Genomic DNA, 19,209 nt, shown 5'->3' with positions numbered 1-19,209 from the left:
CTGGATAAGTTGTTTATTCCTGATGTGATCCATTGTATAGTTATCAACAGCTCCCATCTTCTCCTGCAGACAGGGCTTCATTATATAGCAGTGGGAGAAATCCTTCATCTATTATCCTATACACAATGGTCATGTGAGACTTCAAAATTAACATTTGTAAAGTGAGATCCTTTGATGAGAGTCTGATAGAACTATCCATTTATTACAAGACAGAAATAACTTTTCAGGTATCTTGATAAATTTCTGCATACCATATTTTCTAGGTCTTATTTGACAGCACCTACATTTCCTCTGCATAATGGAAAATCAAGTCAACAAGGATCAAATAGGGTTGAGTCCGACTATTGAGAAACAGAAGTTAAAGTCCAGGCAAATGCAGTAGGCTAAATTCATTCTTAGTGTAACTCCACTCACTTCAGTTCAGTTCCTTTACACCAGGCTTGAATTTGGCCAACAGTCTGACCCCTGAGTACGGTGCAAGCTACAAAATATTCTGTTTGATGTGCTTCTCAAATTGGGGTTTGCCCACCCAGAGGAGTTGCCACGTCAGATCATTTGGCATGTATGTATGCTGAGTCCAAGGAACCTGGGCAAGAACTGTGTGTCTCATAAAATGGGTACAGTGCTGGGAATTAGAACCTCAGACAGGATTTGGAGAGTTTCTCCTGCCTGAGACTATAGCCAGGATGCCAGGAGAGCTCCTAGATTTTCCTCATGGCTCTGGAACTCATCTGAGGTTGTTGATGTGCTGATTAGGTTATCCCTTCACAGCATTGCTAGGATGTCAGCGAAAATGCTCTCTGGGAAATGGCAGTGGGTGTGTGCACCTGTGTGCACACAGGAATGAGTGGGGTAAGATATGGGGAAGCCTTGCTGAAAAATGCCAGACAGGATACTCTCCTTCAAAATGACAGGTTTCAGAGTAGCAGCCGTGTTAGTCTGTATTCGCAAAAAGAAAAGGAGTACTTGTGGCACCTTAGAGTCTAACCAATTTATTTGAGCATAAGCTGCATCCGATGAAGTGAGCTGTAGCTCATGAAAGCTCATGCTCAAATAAATTGGTTAGTCTCTAAGGTGCCACACGTCCTCCTTTTCTTTTTTCCTTCAAAAGCAATTTTTAAAAGCATGTAGTTGATGTGGTATGTCTCTAGATCTAGCACAGCAAGCAGAAGTAGAAACTTCCCCATACTCCACTACCAATGTGCCTCACCCTCAGCCAGAAGGATTGCATCTTTCAGAGAGAGCATATCGGTTAGTTTATAGGTCAATTTAGCTGTTATTCTAAGTAAATTATGATAATATTTTAAAGCATGTAATTACACTATAGCCCATCACAGCTAATGAAGGCATTTGTAAGGGGCAGATGCTGACATTTTAACCTGAAATCAGTGGGACCCCAGCAGAGTAAGAGTAAGGTGTCAGAATCTGGCCTTTTATATAGTAATATTTTACAAAACATACCTACAAAACACCCCTGCCATACACATTCAAGTCTAAAAATACTGGTTTTTCTTACCATATTTCTGCTAAAAAGCAGCCTAGGACTGAAGGTACAGACTAGCTCTCAATCCGATTTTTTTTTTTTTTTTTTTTTGGCGCACCGCCGTGAATTAAGGTGGATGGGCCAGCCCAGATTTTGTTACCCTCCACTCTGAAATTCTTTGCATAGCGGAGTCGGAGACAATCAGATCTTTCACAATTCTTTTAAAGGAAAAACAAATTCCTCCAGCTGAATGCAGCGGGCTTTGCTGCAGGGGACCCTGTTCTCTACCGAACGCGTGCGGAGCTCGCCTGCCTCCGCCCAGAAACGATTCTGCAGCCCCGGGCTCTTGAGAAATCAAAAGCCACCACTGACACTTTCTTGCCGCCCCCTGACTCCCGCAGCAGCCCCCCAGGGTCAGTGGGAAAGAGAGGATGGTCTTACCCGGCTCTCCCTGCGCTTGTTTTTCTCTCCTTCACAGGCAGCTGCTGCTGGCAGGCGGGGCAGCCAAGATCATCCTCTCCCTGCTTCCAGTGCGTGCCCGGGAGGGAGCCGCTGGCGGGCGCGGGGCAGGTCCGGACAGGCAGCCCCAGCCCAGCTGGTCCCCGGCGCTGTGCAGGCGGCGATCGGCTCCTGTCACTGCCCAGCGTCTCACGTGGAGGAGCCGCACCCCGCCCCGCTCTCCCCCTGCCGATCGGCCCCCGGCCCCCATGCTGGGCGGGTCCTGCTCGCCGGGCAGCTCCGGAGGCTTGTGTGCAGGGAGCGCCGGGTCCCAGGCACCGCCCAGCCAGGGCCGCGGCTCCCCAGCAGCCCCCGGGCAGCCGTTCCCTGCCCTGCGGCAAAACGGCAGGGGCCCCGCAGCAGCAGGGGGAGGAGAGACCTCGGCCCCCACCCCCCGGCCCGTACCTGGGATGGGGGGTGAAGGGGAAGGGAGATGCTAGAAGAGGAAGGGAGGGTGGGTGAGGGCGAAGTGGGAGGGTGGAAGGGGAGGGGAGGAGAGGGGAGGGGAGGAGAGGGAGGGTGATGGGGAAGGGAGATGGTGGGAGGGGAGGGTGGATGAAGGGGAAGGGAGGGGAGGGGAAGGAGGCGGATGGGGAAGGGAGATGGGAGGGGGAGAGGAGGGTGGATGAGGGTGGAAGGGGAGGGTGGAAGGAGGAAGGTGGATGAAGGGGAAGGGAGATGGTGGAAGGGAGGAGTGGGGAAGGAGGCTGATGGGGAAGGGAGATGTGGGAGGGGAGAGGAGGGTGGGTGAGGGGGAAGGGAGATGGTGGAAGAGGAATGGAGGGTGGGTGAGGGTGAAGGGAGATGGTGGAAGGAGGAGGGTGGAAGAAGGGGAAGGGAGATGGAAGAGGAAGGGAGGGTGATGAGGGAGAAGGGAGATGGTGGAAGGGAGGGGAGGGGAAGGGAGATGGGAGGGGAGAGGAGTGTGGATGAGGGTGGAAGGGGAGGGTGGAAGGAGGAGGGTGGATGAAGGGGAAGGGAGATGGTGGAAGGGAGGGGAGGGGAAGGAGGCTGATGGGGAAGGGAGATGTGGGAGGGGAGAGGAGGGTGGGTGAGGGGGAAGGGAGATGGTGGAAGAGGAATGGAGAGTGGGTGAGGGTGAAGGGAGACGGTGGAAGGAGGAGGGTGGATGAAGGGGAAGGGAGATGGTGGAAGGGAGGGGAGGGGAGGGAGGGTGATGGGGAAGGGAGATGGGAGGGGAGAAGAGGGTGGGTGAGGGTGGAAGGGGAGGGTGGAAGGAGGAGGGTAGATGAAGGGGAATGGAGATGATGGAAGGAAGGGGAGGGGAAGGAGGCTGGTGGGAGGGGAGAGGAGGGTGGGTGAGGGTGAAGGGAGATGGTGGAAGAGGAATGGAGGGTGGGTGAGGGTGAAGGGAGATGGTGGAAGGAGGAGGGTGGATGAAGGGGAAGGGAGATGGAAGAGGAAGGGAGGGTGATGAGGGAGAAGGGAGATGGTGGAAGGGATGGGAGGGAGGGGGATGGTGGAAGGGTGGGTGGGTGAGGGGGATGGTGGAAGAGGAGGAGAGGGAGGGGGAGGGTGCAGGGAGACGGTGGAAGGAGTGGAGTGGGTGGGTGAAGGGAAAGGGAGATGGTGGAAGGGGTGGAAGAGGAGGGGAGGGTGGATGAGGGTGAAGGGAGATGGGGGAAGCAGGAGAGTGGATGAAGGAGAAGGGAAATGGTGGAAGAGGAGGGGAGGTGGGTGAGGGAGGATGGGGAAACGTTATCCACAGGTGACAGAAAATTATGTGGAACTTGTAGCGTGCACAGGGTGTGAGCTGAGGATCCAGTGTCTCTGCCTCCCTGGCCGTAGCCAGGGTAATTCTGGCTGTTAGCTTCTCTCTAGAGATGTCACCTCACTTACAACCCAACATGCCCAATGTTTTATGAAGCAAACACAACATAAGAGCCAAAGCTGGGAGGATGGATTTCTTCTAGTCCTCCTTGCATGTCCCATGCAGTAGTCTAGAGCACCTCTGGCAGTGGTGTCTAGAATAAAGTCTCTCCTTTTCCCCGGTGCAGTTTTGGTACTGATCAGTGTATTGCCTCCTTTGGGAGAAAGGGTTGTGTCTTGCTTCTGAGCTGAAGTAGGGGAGACAACCTGAGCACAGCTTGACGTGCAGCAGAGAATCCTACTGAAGAGGAGAGATTTTGTCCCCTGCTCAGGAAGCTCATCTCTGTGCCATCGATATTAGTATTCTTGTTGATCACATAGAGCAGAGGGAGACGCGACCCCCAGCAGTTGCTCCTGAGCATATTGAGAGCCTTGAAGGTGAAGGACGTAAACCTGGGTCTACTACTGAATGGGAGCCCAGTGACAGGGGAGCACTGCAGTGATCCGTTCTTCTCTGCCTGCTCAGTTCATCTTCCTCCCAGATGAAACTGCCCACATCAGAGAGGAGCTGGCTTGCACCTGTGTGCTTACCCGCTACCCTGGCACTGACTCTCTCTTCTATCGGGCTCCCTCTGACTGTGGGGCCTGGAGCCCAAGTCCTTTATTCTGTTGCTGGAGGGGGGTTATGGAGGAGAGGAAAAAGGAGGTGAGGGGGAAGTTGGGGAAGATCGGAGTAGGCTAAATAGATGCTGCGAGGCCCAGTGAGTAGGACAGGAGTGGCCAACCTGTGGCTCCGGAGCCACATGCGGCTCGTCAGAAGTTTATATGCGACTCCTTGTATAGGCACCGACTCTGGGGCTGGAGCTACCGGTGCCAACTTTCCAACATGCTGGGGGGTGCTCACTGCTCAACCCCTGGCTCTGCCACAGGCCCTGCCCCCCACTCCACCCCTTCCCACCTGATCGGGAAGGCGCTGATCGGCGGGGCTGCTGATGTATTACTGAGGCTCTTTGGCAATGTACATTGGTAAATTCTGGCTCCTTCTCAGGCTCAGGTTGGCCACCCTGGAGTAGGTCAGTGGATTAGGATTTTAGGCCAATTCTGCCACTGGCCTGTTGTATGACCTTTGGCAAGTTACTTCAGTGCCACAGTTTCTCCATCTGTAAAATAGGAATAAGGATTCATTTACCTTCTAAACATGATTATTATCATCAAAGGGGGGAAGATGGGGAAAAGAGAAGGAAAGGGTATGCATGGCGCTTTTCTGCTTGCCACAGGGGATCAGGACTTTTGTCTCCTTTCACTGGTAGAGATATGGAGGGGCTGACTCACTCAGTGAGTAGCATTGCTAGCCACAGGTTAAGCCCTGGTCTACACTAGGAGTTGAGGTCGAATTTAGCAGCGTTAAATCGATTTAACCCTGCACCCGTCCACACAACGAAGCCCTTTTTTTCGACTTAAAGGGCTCTTAAAATTGATTTCCTTACTCCACTCCCGACAAGGGGATTAGCGCTGAAATCGGCCTTGCTGGGTCGAATTTGGGGTACTGTGGACGCAATTCGACCAGGGCTTAACCTGTGGCTAGCAATGCTACTCACTGAGTGAGTCAGCCCCTCCATATTTCCACCAGTGAAAGGAGACAAAAGTCCTGATCCCCTGTGGCACACCGTAGCCTGGCCAGTCATGAAACTGGTTTTCAAAGCTTCTCTGATGCGCACCGCGCCCTCCTGTGCTCTTCTAACCGCCCTGGTATCTGGCTGTGCGTAACCAGCAGCCAGGCGATTTGCCTCAACGTCTCCCCCTTACTCTCACAGATATTGTGGAGCGCACAGCAAGCAGTAATAACAGTGGGAATATTGGTTTCGCTGAGGTCTAACCGAGTCGGTAAACTGCACCAGCGCGCCTTTAAATGTCCAAATGCACATTCTACCACCATTCTGCACTTGCTCAGCCTGTAATTGAACAGCTCCTGACTACTGTCCAGGCTGCCTGTGTACAGCTTCGTGAGCCATGGTATTACGGGGTAGGCTGGGTCCCCAAGGATAACTATAGGCATTTCAACATCCCCAAAGGTTTTTTTCTGGTCTGGGAATAAAGTCCCTTCCTGCAGCTTTTGAAACAGACCAGAGTTCCTGAAGATGCGAGCGTCATGTACCTTTCCCGGCCATCCCACGTCGATGTTGGTGAAACATCCATTGTGATCCACCAGTGCTTGCAGCACTATTGAAAAGTACCCCTTGCGATTTATGTACTCGCCGGCTTGGTGCTCCGGTGCCAAGATAGGGATATGGGTTCTGTCTATGGCCCCACCACAGTTAGGGAATCCCATTGCAGCAAAGCCATCCACTATGACCTGCACATTTCCCAGGGTCACTACCCTTGATATCAGCAGATCTTTGATTGCGTGGGCTACTTGCATCACAGCAGCCCCAACAGTAGATTTGCCCACTCCAAATTGATTCCCAACTGACCGGTAGCTGTCTGGCGTTGCAAGCTTCCACAGGGCTATTGCCACTTGCTTCTCAACTGTGAGGGCTGCTCTTATCTTGGTATTCATGCGCCTCAGGGCAGGGGAAAGGAAGTCACAAAGTTCCATGAAAGTGCCCTTACGCTTGCGAAAGTTTTGCAACCACTGGGAATCATCCCAGACCGGCAACACTATGCGGTCCCATCAGTTTGTGCTTGTTTCCCGAGCCCAGAATCGGCGTTCCACCGCATGAACCTGGCCCATTAGCACCATGATGCCCACATTGCCAGGGCCCCTGCTTTGAGAGAAGTCTGTGTCCATGTCCTCATCACTCACGTCACCGCGCTGACGTCGCCTACTCACCTGGTATCTCTTTACCAGGTTCTGGTGCTGCATATACTGCTGGATAATGCGTGTGGTGTTGAATGTGCTCCTAATTGCCAAAGTGAGCTGAGCGGGCTCCATGCTTGCCGTGGTATGGCGTCTGCACAGAAAAAAGGCGCAGAACGATTGTCTGCTGTTGCCCTGACAGAGGGAGGGGCGACTGACGACATGGCTTACAGGGTTGGCTTACAGGGAATTAAAATCAACAAAGGGGGTGGCTTTGTGAGAAACTGAATGGCCCCCTCAAGGATAGAACTCAAAACCTCAAGGATAGAACTCAAAACTGGGTTTAGCAGGCTATTGATTTCACAGAGGGAGGGAGGGAAGAGAAAATGAATACAAAACAAATCTGGTCTATTTCTTGTTTTGAGCCACTTCATCTATCTTTATACATCTTGCTGGCAGGAGACTGTGCAGTACGACCGTTAGCCATCATCAACACCTGGGCACTCAGCAGAAGATGGTGCAGTATGATGACTAGCCATCATCTTCTGCTAGCTGCAGATTAAAAGACAGTGCACTGCTGGTAGGACTCAATTGCCATGAGACAAAACAAGGGAAATGACCTGGCTGAGTCACTCCCATGTTTCCCAGGCGCCCGGTTAAAAGAGCACCCAGGACTACGTCGATGACGGCTACCAGTCATACTGCACTGTCTGCTACCAAAAGGCAATAAACTGCTGCTGTGTAGCAATGCAGTACCACGTCTGCCAGCACCCAGGAGACATACGGTGACAGTTAGCTGAGCAGGCTCCATGCTTGCTGTGGTATGGTGTCTGCACAGGTAACTCAAGAAAAAAAGCGCAAAACGATTGTCTGCCCTTGCTTTCACGGAGGGAGGGAGGGAAGGGGGGCCTGAAGATATGTACCTAGAACCACCTGTGACAATGTTTTAGCCCCATCAGGCACTGGGATTTCTACCCAGAATTCAAATGGGCTGCGGAGACTGCGGGAACTGTGGGATAGCTACCCACAGTGCAATGCTCCGGAAGTCGACGGTTGCTGTGGTACTGTTGACACACTCCGCCGACTACATGCATTGAGAGCATTTGTGTGGGGATACACACAATCAACTGTATAAAAACGCTTTCTACAAAACCGACTTCTATAAATTCAACCTAATTTTGTAGTGTAGACATACCCTAAGAGTTGATGAGCATTTTATTCCACTCAGCGAACCCGCCAGTGACATCACCTGACAGACTTCGGCGAGGGAGAAAAACTGAACTGAAAGTCAGGATGAAGCTGTTTTGCAATGTCTGAACAGTAATACCATTGCTGTGGGCTGGGGATAGCCAAGCCTTCTGACGCTTGATTTAGGTTACGCAATGATTACAGGATAAATATGCAACTTTGGGAAATCTGTAAAAGTGGACCTATGTGATGTTGATGTCACCATTTGCTTGTAAAACACAAGGGTTTTTTGAGGGTGGGACGGGAGAACTTTAGTTCTTGGTGGGGAGGGGATATGGGAGAAGGAGACTGCATCTTTTAGGAACAGCTCTTAACCTTCACAGTTCTATTGTTATTTTTTAAAAAATAATCCTTTTAATTGCTGTGGTTCTTTCCCAGCTAATACCCCAATGCAATAAACATAGACACCCCACCAAAACAAATTGATGGGCCCCCAAGAATGTTTTTCTGAAATGAATAGGTTTTAAGCTTGATTTTTAAAGGGCTAACTATTACCCAGGAAATAGAAGTGCTTTATGTCCTCAGGTATTGGCTGCTTCAGTGGCTGAAGAAAGACAAATCCCAGATATTTTATACTTCAGTATGTTTATTCTCCTTTGTTTGATCTCTTATTCTTCTCTTCTTGGGGATTCTCCTGGGGTTTAGGAATCACTGAAGTAGGGGGTAAGGGGAGGCCTGGCTGTTTTGGAGCCCTTGAATAAAGTGGTGTATCTGGAGCTTCTCTGAGCTATAACAGGGGCTCACCAGGCTTCCTGCTCAGCTGCTCTTAGTTCACCCATCCTACTCTAAAGTTCATATTGGCAACGCTGCTTCCCATCTGGGATTTGAGTTGCACATTGCACACCAGCTAGCTCAGTGCATCAGTTAGGAATGAGAGGAAAAGTGACACCATGCAGAAGAATTTCTGGGCTGTGAGAGGACCTCTGTCATCTCATGTAGAAATGAAGGGCAAGGCTCGCCAACAGCAGGCAATGGAAAAAGACGTAAGGACTATGACAATTATGAAGTTGAGCTGTGTCTCTTTGCAACAGCCTTGGCCATTACCCCACAAAAATCTGTCCCACTGAAGTGAAATAGGAGGAACTGGAAAGAACACAGGTTTCCATGTTAATTTATTGAAATAAAGTACTGTGTGCATGAAAAAGGGAGAGAGAATGAGTGAATAGGACGGGGAAAAGTTGTTTCCTTTTTACACGCACGTGTACCATTTGAGCTCTGGGCTCCTCTGTAAATTTATTTAGCATTTGCCTTTTTTATTATTATTCTACACCCAAAAAGAGTACAGGGTCATATTTTCATCTCCACCTATGCCTCGATTAGTCTGCACGAGACTCTATAGAAGGGTGTAGATCTTGTGTGCATTTTTTTTTATTTTTCATCTCTGCATTTCATTGTCAAACACAATTCACTAGGTTTATGAAGCACTCATAATCAGTTTACTTCCCTATACATTTGTTATTGTTTTCTCAGTGTTGATCAAATTAGAATGACTATGCAGTTGACTTCTGTCCTGCATTGTTCATTCAATAATAGCATAGAAGAGGGGTGGCCAACCTGTGGCTCTGGAGCCACGTGTGGCTCTTCAGAAGTTAATATGCGGCTCTTTGTACAGGCACCGACTCTGGGGCTGGAGCTACAGGTGCCAACTTTCCAATGGGCCAGGGGGTGCTCACTGCTCAACCCTGGCTCTGCCACAGGCCCTGCCCCCACTCCACCCCTTCCCACTCCCTCCCCTCAGCCTGCACCCGCCCTTGCTCCTCCCCTTCCCCCCAGAGCCTCCTGCACGCCACGAAACAGCTGATCGGGAGATGCAGGGAGAGAGGGAGAGGTGCTGATCGGCGGGGCTGCCGGTGGGTGGGAGGTGCTGGGAGTTTGTGTGGTGGGGGGCAGAGAAGCTGATGGGGGGCTGCTGACGTTTTACTGTGGCTCTTTGGCAATGTACATTGGAAAATTCTGGCTCCTTCTCAGGCTCAGGTTGGCCACCCGTGGCATAGAATCATAGAAATATAGGGTTGGAAGGGATCTCAAGAGGTCAAGTTCAGCCCCCTATGTGGAGGCAGGACCAAGTAAACCTAAACCACCCCAACAGGTGGTTTTCTAAGCTGTTCTTAGAAACTGTCAATGATGGGGATTCCACAGCTTCGTTTGGAAGCCAATTCCAGAATTTAACTACCCTTCTAGTTAGAAAGTTTTTCCTAATGTATAATCTAAATCTTCGTTACTGCAGATTAAGCCCATTACTTCTTGTCCTTCCTTCAATGGAGCTGGAGAACAGTTGATCACCATCATCTTTATAACAGTCCTTAACATATTTGAAGACTTTTATCAGGTCCCCACCTCAGTCCACTTTTCTCAAGACTAAATAGGTCCAGTTTTTTTAACTTTTCCCTGTAGGTCAAGTTTTCTAAACCTCTTATAATTATTGTTTTCTCCTCTGGACTCTCACTCATTTATCCACATCTTCCTGATGTGTGGCACCCAGAACTGGACACAGTACCCCAGCAAAAGCCTGACCACTGCCGAGTAGAGTGGGACAATTACCCTCTGTGTTTTACGTATGACAATCCTGATAATACACCTCAGATGGATATTACCCTTTTTTTGCAAGTGCTTCATATTATTGACTCATATTCAGTTTATGAACCACTATTACCCCAAGAGCCTTTTCATCAGCACTCCCAATTAGCCTGTTATTCCCCATTTTGTAGTTGTGCATTTGATTTTTCCTGCTTAAGTATAGTATTTTGCACTCATCATGATTGAATTTCATCTTGTTGATTTCAAAGCAGTTCTCTAATTTGTCAAGGTTGTTTTGAATTCAAATCCTGTCCTCCAAAGTGCTTGTAACCCCTCACAATTTGGTGTCATCCTCAAATTTTATAAGCCTATTCTCTGTTCCATTATCCAATCAGAATGAAAATAGTGAATAATACTGGACCCAGGTTGCTAGGTTGACAGCAAGCCATAAATAACTACTCTTTTGAGTATGGTCTTTCAACCAGTTGTGCACCCACTTTACACTAATTTCATCTAGACCATATTTCCCTGGTTTGCTAGCACAAAACACATCACGGCTGATTGCATCATATGTTTGCAAATGGAATGAAATTACATGGGCCAAACTCTCCCACGCTTACACCTGGGCAACCCCACTGAAGACATACCACAGCTAGCAATACTAGCTTCTAGGCCACATGATATTTTTCAATTGGATGCTGTCATAAATATAAACACCTTTAAAATCCCTCCTGGCCAGAGGAAAAAACCCTTTCACCTGTAAAGGGTTAAGAAGCTAGGATAACCTCACTGGCACCTGACCAAAATGACCAATGAGGAGACAAGATACTTTCAAAAGCTGGAGGGGGGAGAAACAAAGGATCTCTGTCTGTGTGACACTTTTGCGGGAACGGAACAGGAATGGAGTCTTAGAACTTAGTAAGTAATCTAGCTAGATATGCGTTAGATTCTGTTTTGTTTAAATGGCTGATAAAGTAAGCTGTGCTGAATGGAATGTAGATTCCTGTTTTTGTGTCTTTTTGTAACTTAAGGTTTTGCCTAGAGGGATTCTCTATGTTTTGAATCTGATTACCCTGTAAGGTATTTACCATCCTGATTTTACAGAGGTGATTCTTCTACTTTTTCTTCTATTAAAATTCTTCTTTTAAGAACCTGATTGCTTTTTCATTGTTCTTAAGATCCAAGGGTTTGGGTCTGTGTTCACCGATGCAAATTGGTGAGGATTTTTATCAAGCTTCCCCAGGAAAGGGGGTGTTGGGTTTGGGGAGGATTTTGGGGGGAAAGATGTTTCCAATTGGGCTCTTTCCCAGTTGATCTGTTAGACGCTTGGTGGTGGCAGCAATAAAGTCCAAGGGAAAAAGGAAAATAGTTTGTACCTTGAGGAAGTTTTAACCTAAGCTGGTAAAAATAAGCTTAGGGGGTTTTCACGCAGGTCCCCACGTCTGTACACTAGAGTGATGCTGTCTCTGTTCCAACATGGGACATGAAATCTTGTTCTCATAATATCGGTAGCCCAATTTTACAAACTAATAGGGTTTGAATAAGCACAAAGGCTCTCCTCCTGCTACAATGGAATCAGTGGCAAAACTTCCATGGGGTTCAATGGGGCAAGACTGGACTTTCCAAACTCTTGGCTGCTTATCTGAAAGAAACCTGAACTCTAATCCTTTTGAAGGTCACCCATCACTGCTAATACATTTGTTCTCATGCTTTGCTGCTCGCCTGTTCTCTTTTTCATAATTCACTGTTTGAGCTTTATTATTCAGTGAATCTTTGTCTTCAGACAATTCATTTATCTGCACTTAAATGACCCTCCAAGAAACCAGAGCCTGTGTTTGAAACTAGGGGTGAAATCCTGGCCTCATTGAACTCAAATGGGAGTTTGCCCCATTATCCCAGGCCAGGATTTCACTCCAGAGGTTTATGAAAGCATAAGCCTAGTAATGAAAGACCAAGCCTATCCTGGGAAAAATCCATTGGTTTAGAAAACTCATTAACTAACGCAATGTAAACATGACTTAGCATTCAGTATAGACCAGGACTGTTGTGTTTAAAATCACTTCAGTTGGTTACTCAGCTATTAATTTTAATGGGAATTAAGCATCCACGTCTCCTAGGCAGCAATGAAAATTTCAGCCTGTGTGTTTTTATAGTGTGTTATTTAACAACATAGGTCAATTTAACATGTTTTCTAACATGATGCCCTTTCCCAGTATAGACAATGCCCACCTGGCTTCATCTCCATTCAGTCCCACTCCTTCTGGTACGAAAAGAGCACAGGGCAAGGGTTATGAGTCCATATTTAGACTCAGTTTTCAAGCAATACTTAAAGTGCCTTGTGGTAGAGCTGGTGATACGCTCTGTGAAATCTGCCTGGTGGAAAGTGACGTGTGCTGTACTTATGCAAAGCTGACAAAAAGCTAATATTTATTTGGTTTGCCAGTTGTGATAGTCATCAGTCCTTGGGCTATATTGATGACCGCTGGCACAAGGAGATGAAAACTGTGATATTTTGTGTACTAATAAAGACCACTCCAGAGGGCAGGCAGCATTTCCAGTGTTGCTATTCCTGGGACAGGCATCTTTAGTTCCTGCATAAGAGCCCTGCTCAGTGCTTAATTTGTGGCAGTTCGTAGCCCTGGCACCTCTGGGCTTGCTGCATCAGTTATGAATGTAAAAAAATTGCTTGAGCCCTGGCACTTAATTAGTTGGGCCCTGGCACCTCTTTCATTACAAATTAAGCACTGGCCCTGCTTAGGGGATGCACATCTGCCAGTCACCCTTCTTTCCCAGCACTGCCCATTTTTCTGGCTGCCCGTTCTTTTTCTGTGAGGCAACTTCACCTCTATGGACATTTATGCCACAAGCTGGCATAAAGCAAGGCTGAATTTAGCCACTCAAGTTGACTTTTCATATGGACTGGGCTGTGCTGAAATGTTTGCTAAACATGTCAGTAAACTGCCTCAGAATAAATAATTACTGGTTCTGGGTCACATAGTGTTCCCATTGAACAGGGGGATGTTGCTGTCAATAGGAGTTTTTCCATCAATGTGACTAGATGCTGGATCACAGGCATCGAGGCATGTCTGTGAGAGAACTATCCCTTATTTGACCACTCCTTGGTAATTGCTGGGAGAGCAATACAGCGGTGCATAGACAATCCAGGAAGTTTTTGGAAAGCGTAGGGGACAATTTCCTGGCGCAAGTGCTAGAGGAGCCAACTAGGGGGGGCGCTTTTCTTGACCTGCTGCTCACAAACCGGGTAGAATTAGTGGGGGAAGCAAAAGTGGATGGGAATCTGGGAGGCAGTGACCATGAGTTGGTTGAGTTCAGGATCCTGACGCAGGGAAGAAAGGTAAGCAGCAGGATACGGACCCTGGACTTCAGGAAAGCAGACTTCGACTCCCTCAGGGAACAGATGGCCAGGATCCCCTGGGGGACTAACTTGAAGGGGAAAGGAGTCCAGGAGAGCTGGCTGTATTTCAAGGAATCCCTGTTGAGGTTACAGGGACAAACCATCCCAATGAGTCGAAAGAATAGTAAATATGGCAGGCGACCAGCTTGGCTTAATGGTGAAATCCTAGCGGATCTTAAACATAAAAAAGAAGCTTACAAGAAGTGGAAGGTTGGACATATGACCAGGGAAGAGTATAAAAATATTGCTCGGGCATGTAGGAATGTTATCAGGAGGGCCAAATCGCACCTGGAGCTGCAGCTAGCCAGAGATGTCAAGAGTAACAAGAAGGGTTTCTTCAGGTATGTTGGCAACAAGAAGAAAGCCAAGGAATGTGTGGGCCCCTTACTGAATGAGGGAGGCAACCTAGTGACAGAGGATGTGGAAAAAGCTAATGTACTCAATGCTTTTTTTGCCTCTGTTTTCACTAACAAGGTCAGCTCCCAGACTGCTGCGCTGGGCATCACAAAATGGGGAATAGATGGCCAGCCCTCTGTGGAGATAGAGGTGGTTAGGGACTATTTAGAAAAGCTGGACGTGCACAAGTCCATGGGGCCGGACGAGTTGCATCCGAGAGTGCTGAAGGAATTGGCGGCTGTGATTGCAGAGCCATTGGCCATTATCTTTGAAAACTCGTGGCGAACCGGGGAAGTCCCGGATGACTGGAAAAAGGCTAATGTAGTGCCAATCTTTAAAAAAGGGAAGGAGGATTCTGGGAACTACAGGCCAGTCAGCCTCACTTCAGTCCCCGGAAAAATCATGGAGCAGGTCCTCAAAGAATCAATCCTGAAGCACTTGCATGAGAGGAAAGTGATCAGGAACAGCCAGCATGGATTCACCAAGGGAAGGTCATGCCTGACTAATCTAATCGCCTTTTATGATGAGATTACTGGTTCTGTGGATGAAGGGAAAGCAGTGGATGTATTGTTTCTTGACTTTAGCAAAGCTTTTGACACGGTCTCCCACAGTATTCTTGTCAGCAAGTTAAGGAAGTATGGGCTGGATGAATGCACTACAAGGTGGGTAGAAAGCTGGCTAGATTGTCGGGCTCAACGGGTAGTGATCAATGGCTCCATATCTAGTTGGCAGCCGGTATCAAGTGGAGTACCCCAAGGGTCGGTCCTGGGGCCAGTTTTGTTCAATATCTTCATAAATGATCTGGAGGATGGTGTGGATTGCACTCTCAGCAAATTTGCGGATGATACTAAACTGGGAGGAGTGGTAGATACGCTGGAGGGGAGGGATAGGATACAGAAAGACCTAGACAAATTGGAGGATTGGGCCAAAAGAAATCTGATGAGGTTCAATAAGGATAAGTGCAGGGTCCTGCACTTAGGACGGAAGAACCCAATGCACAGCTACAGACTAGGGACCGAATGGCTAGGCAGCAGTTCTGCGGAAAAGGACCTAGGGGTGACAGTGGACGAGAAGCTGGATATGAGTCAGCAGTGTGCCCTGGTTGCCAAGAAGGCCAATGGCATTTTGGGATGTATAAGTAGGGGCATAGCGAGCAGATCGAGGGACGTGATCGTTCCCCTCTATTCGACATTGGTGAGGCCTCATCTGGAGTACTATGTCCAGTTTTGGGCCCCACACTTCAAGAAGGATGTGGATAAATTGGAGAGAGTCCAGCGAAGGGCAACAAAAATGATTAGGGGACTGGAACACATGAGTTATGAGGAGAGGCTGAGGGAGCTGGGATTGTTTAGCCTGCAGAAGAGAAGAATGAGGGGGGATTTGATAGCTGCTTTCAACTACCTGAAAGGGGGTTCCAAAGAGGATGGCTCTAGACTGTTCTCAATGGTAGCAGATGACAGAACGAGGAGTAATGGTCTCAAATTGCAGTGGGGGAGGTTTAGATTGGATATTAGGAAAAACTTTTTCACTAAGAGGGTGGTGAAACACTGGAATGCGTTACCTGGGGAGGTGGTAGAATCTCCTTCCTTAGAGGTTTTTAAGGTCAGGCTTGACAAAGCCCTGGCTGGGATGATTTAACTGGGAATTGGTCCTGCTTTGAGCAGGGGGTTGGACTAGATGACCTTCTGAGGTCCCTTCCAACCCTGATATTCTATGATTCTATGATTCTATGAATTACCTTGTTTAGAAAGGGATCTGACATATACAGCACTTCATTATTGCACAGCTTTATAAATTGTAGTCCCAAGGTTTCATGGTATTAATCATATTTTATAATCTTCCCTATGGATTATTGAATGGTTTTTTTCAAACTGAACAGGTCTCTAGCATGATCCAGGTTCAAAGTAATTTATTGTACAGAAACATTTCTAAACTGTTCTCTGTTTGCTTAATCCACATGGAAATGATACTCAAAGTGAAGGTCAGGACATACAACAAAAACTTCTCTAGTTTTGAGCTGCAAATTAGTAAAAAATGTTTAATTTCCTGCAGCAGGAAGCACAGTAAGGGATATAGGCAAAGATAATGTCCACTAGTATTTCATAGAGCAATCTTTGCTTTTTTTGTGTTCCCTAAACCACAGGAGATTAAATAAGAATAGCTTTGCTAATAAAGATTGCAGAGACGTATCTGAAGATCTGGATTTGGTGATCACTCTCTCTCTCTCTCTCACACACACCGAGATTTAGATACAAGTTTACAATGTTAAAACAGATGTTGAAATGGGTGGAAGATAAGAACTTAAACTATTTATAAAATATGGATTTAAAGAATGGGTCAAATGCCTAAAAATGAAGATAAAACCCACTCATGCCTCTATTATATAACATAGCTTGATTAGAGGTGATATTTAATGATTTTTTTCAGTCATTCTCACCTCCCCATATTTTATTTTGATAGATACTGACTTGCATGGCAAGAGAGTCTTCTGTTTCTTCAGTCTTCATCTGCCCCTACTGCTTAGGTCCCAGTTTTTGTGCACACCCAAAATATTACATCTCAAACATGATTTCAAATGGGGTCAAAGCAGCAAGAGCCAGGTCTAGTTGATTTCAATGCAGTTACACCACAGATTAATTTCACATATTGTATTTCAGAGATTTCCACATTATTTACACCATTGAAACGGAGACCAAAATTCAGCCTGGTGGATCTCTAAAGAACTGCAGTTATTCCAATGCCAGACTCTGCCTTCTGTTGGATACATCCAGCCATACTGAAGCGTAGATTAATTGAAGGTAAAATCTTACAGATTGAGTTCTCTGACCTCCTTAAGATCCCTTCATAACCAATAGTGCTTCTCCTGCTGCTCTCACATGTTAGTTTTCCTGGCACACTGCAAAGCACATCTTCCTCTCTTTGTCCCCAGGCTGCTGGGGAAGGAGTGAGCTAATGGTTGGGCTGGTCATATTCATGGACAGTTCCTTTGATATTATTTTGTGTGTTTAACATATGGGAGAGGCATCTACAATTCAAATTCACAGATGGAAGCCATGTTTACTGATGAGCCTGCTATACCTTTTGAGCTAACAGAACTGTTTATTTTAGCACATGCAGTATAGCCTCATGCTTTTAGATACAAAGTCCTGCATTCAGTCCCTATTGCCAACGACCCAGCTAGTAGCATTGTGTTACACAAAAACGTCTGTTCTCTAAGGTCGCAAAGAAAGGCTATTGCAAACCTTGTCCTATATGTGATACCTCTGGCTGATGACTTACATCTCATATCTCAAACTGTCTGAGTGTGGCTCACTGCTGGCTCAGCTTCTCCGCTGGTATCCTCTGTCCAGGGCCTTTTCATGCATTTTGAAAACTACAGTGAATTTTCACAGACTATTTGGGTTTCACAGCCCTGTACTGCAATAGCACCTATCTTGCAAGCACCAGTGCTTGCATGTTCTTTGTTTTCTTTTCCTGCACTGTGTAACTCTGTTTTAAACTACTCAGAAGCATCCTAGTTTCTACTTTTTGTAGGACTCTTTTTTGAGTTTCAGATCATTGAAGATCTCCAGGTTAAGCCACCTCTTGCCATATTTTCTATCTTTCCTATGCAGTGGGATAGTTTGTTCTTGTGCCCTTTATAATGTCTCTTTGAAAAACTGCCAGCTCTCTTGAACTGTTTAGACTTGCTTCCCATGGGATCTTACTTACCAATTCCCTGAGTTTGCTAAAGTCTGACTTGGTGAAATCCATTATCTTTATTGTGCTGTTTTCCCTCCTACCATTCCTTAGAATCATGAACTCTACCATTTCATGATCATTTTCACCTAAGCTGCCTTCCACTTTCAAATTTCAGATACATTTGAAACTGGATGTGTTTTTACAAAATGTTCACACTAAGGCTCCAATCATATCCACGTAGCCAGACCCTTGATGTCACTAGGGCCATGTCTACGCTACCACTTTTGTTGGTATAATTTATGTCGCTCAGGGGTATGAAAAAAACAGGGTTACAGTCAAAATACCATAGTTGTGATACAACCTTCCCAAAATGTCAGGGCATGCAGAAATGGGCAAATGTAAACTGCATTCTATTTCATGGAAATTGTTTTGCAAGGGCTCAATCCTGAAAGTTTCTGAGCACTCCAACCCTGATCCAGCAAAGCACCTTTTTACTGAAAGTATAATTGGACTGTATAATTGCATCCACACCGAGGATTGTACCTCTTTAACTACACCAGAGTAGTTAAAGCAATTGGTGTATGGACAAGCCTTGGATACAAAGCTAATGTTTTCAATGACAAATCTGCGCCAGACTATGGTTGGCTTTAATCAGTTTAACCAAGGTGATAGAAGAAGAAAGTATCATCTGAAATAAAGGAACGACCTTCCTTTTTTCAGATTGCTATCTGTTCCCATCATCTCAGTCTGCTGAGATGAAGCAGAAGCAGCTCGTTCTGCACTTTGAGCCATCAACATGTCACTGTATTTCTTGCCCAGTTTTGCTAAATTAAGTCAGTGTTTTAAATGAAGGCAACTGAACAGAACCCCTTTGTGTGTGCAGTACTTAGGCCTAGTGTGTGATTTGGGGAAAAATGTAACCCTTCCCCCCCCAACCCCCGGTCATTTTTGGGATGGAACCGATACAAACAGCAATCTTTTTTCACATACAAGGCTGCCCTTTCAAAGCGAATGCATTCAGCAGAACAAAGGCTGACCTTGCTTCTCATCTGGAGTGGCTAATAGCCCAGAATAGTTATGAATCTGGCTCTTCTTTACATGCAGACATCATGTTTCATTGTAAATGAACAGGCCTACAACTGGCTCAGACTCCCTAATCACACTCAGACTTCTGCAAACAAGTTTTCAGAAAAGTGGGCTGCTCTTGTGTCTTTGCACCCCTCTCCCCCAGCTGATGCCCAGTCTTGCTAGGGTTGCAGAGGACCCTGGATTCCAAGTCCCCTAAATGAGTAGCTGTGGATTCCCCCAGAAAAAGGAGGTGCAAAGCCTGCTTTTACACCACCT

General features: G+C 47.0%; 2 protein-coding genes across 6 annotated transcripts in view; both read right to left on the bottom strand.

Annotated features, from left to right (window-relative positions):
• Nucleotides 1-2,626, bottom strand: part of INF2 (inverted formin 2) — an 81,806-nt gene extending 79,180 nt beyond the window's left edge. For 3 of the 5 annotated variants that reach the window (XM_073349798.2, XM_073349799.2, XM_073349801.2), the window contains exon 1: nt 1,925-2,592. The gene's annotated coding sequence lies outside the window, so the exon portion shown is untranslated. Of the gene's footprint in view, nt 1-1,924 lie in introns of all 5 variants that reach the window. The other 2 variants (XM_078853398.1, XM_078853399.1) reach the window with 2 other exon arrangements.
• ADSS1 (adenylosuccinate synthase 1) overlaps nt 1-19,209 on the bottom strand; it is a 229,222-nt gene that overhangs the window by 157,246 nt on the left and 52,767 nt on the right. The gene's annotated exons all lie outside the window — the stretch shown is intronic.

This window comes from Lepidochelys kempii, chromosome 6 (genome assembly GCF_965140285.1).
Source record: "Lepidochelys kempii isolate rLepKem1 chromosome 6, rLepKem1.hap1, whole genome shotgun sequence".
NCBI lineage: Eukaryota > Metazoa > Chordata > Testudines > Cheloniidae > Lepidochelys > Lepidochelys kempii.
Note: the sequence above shows the minus strand (reverse complement) of the source record. Positions and strands in the feature narration are given on the sequence as shown.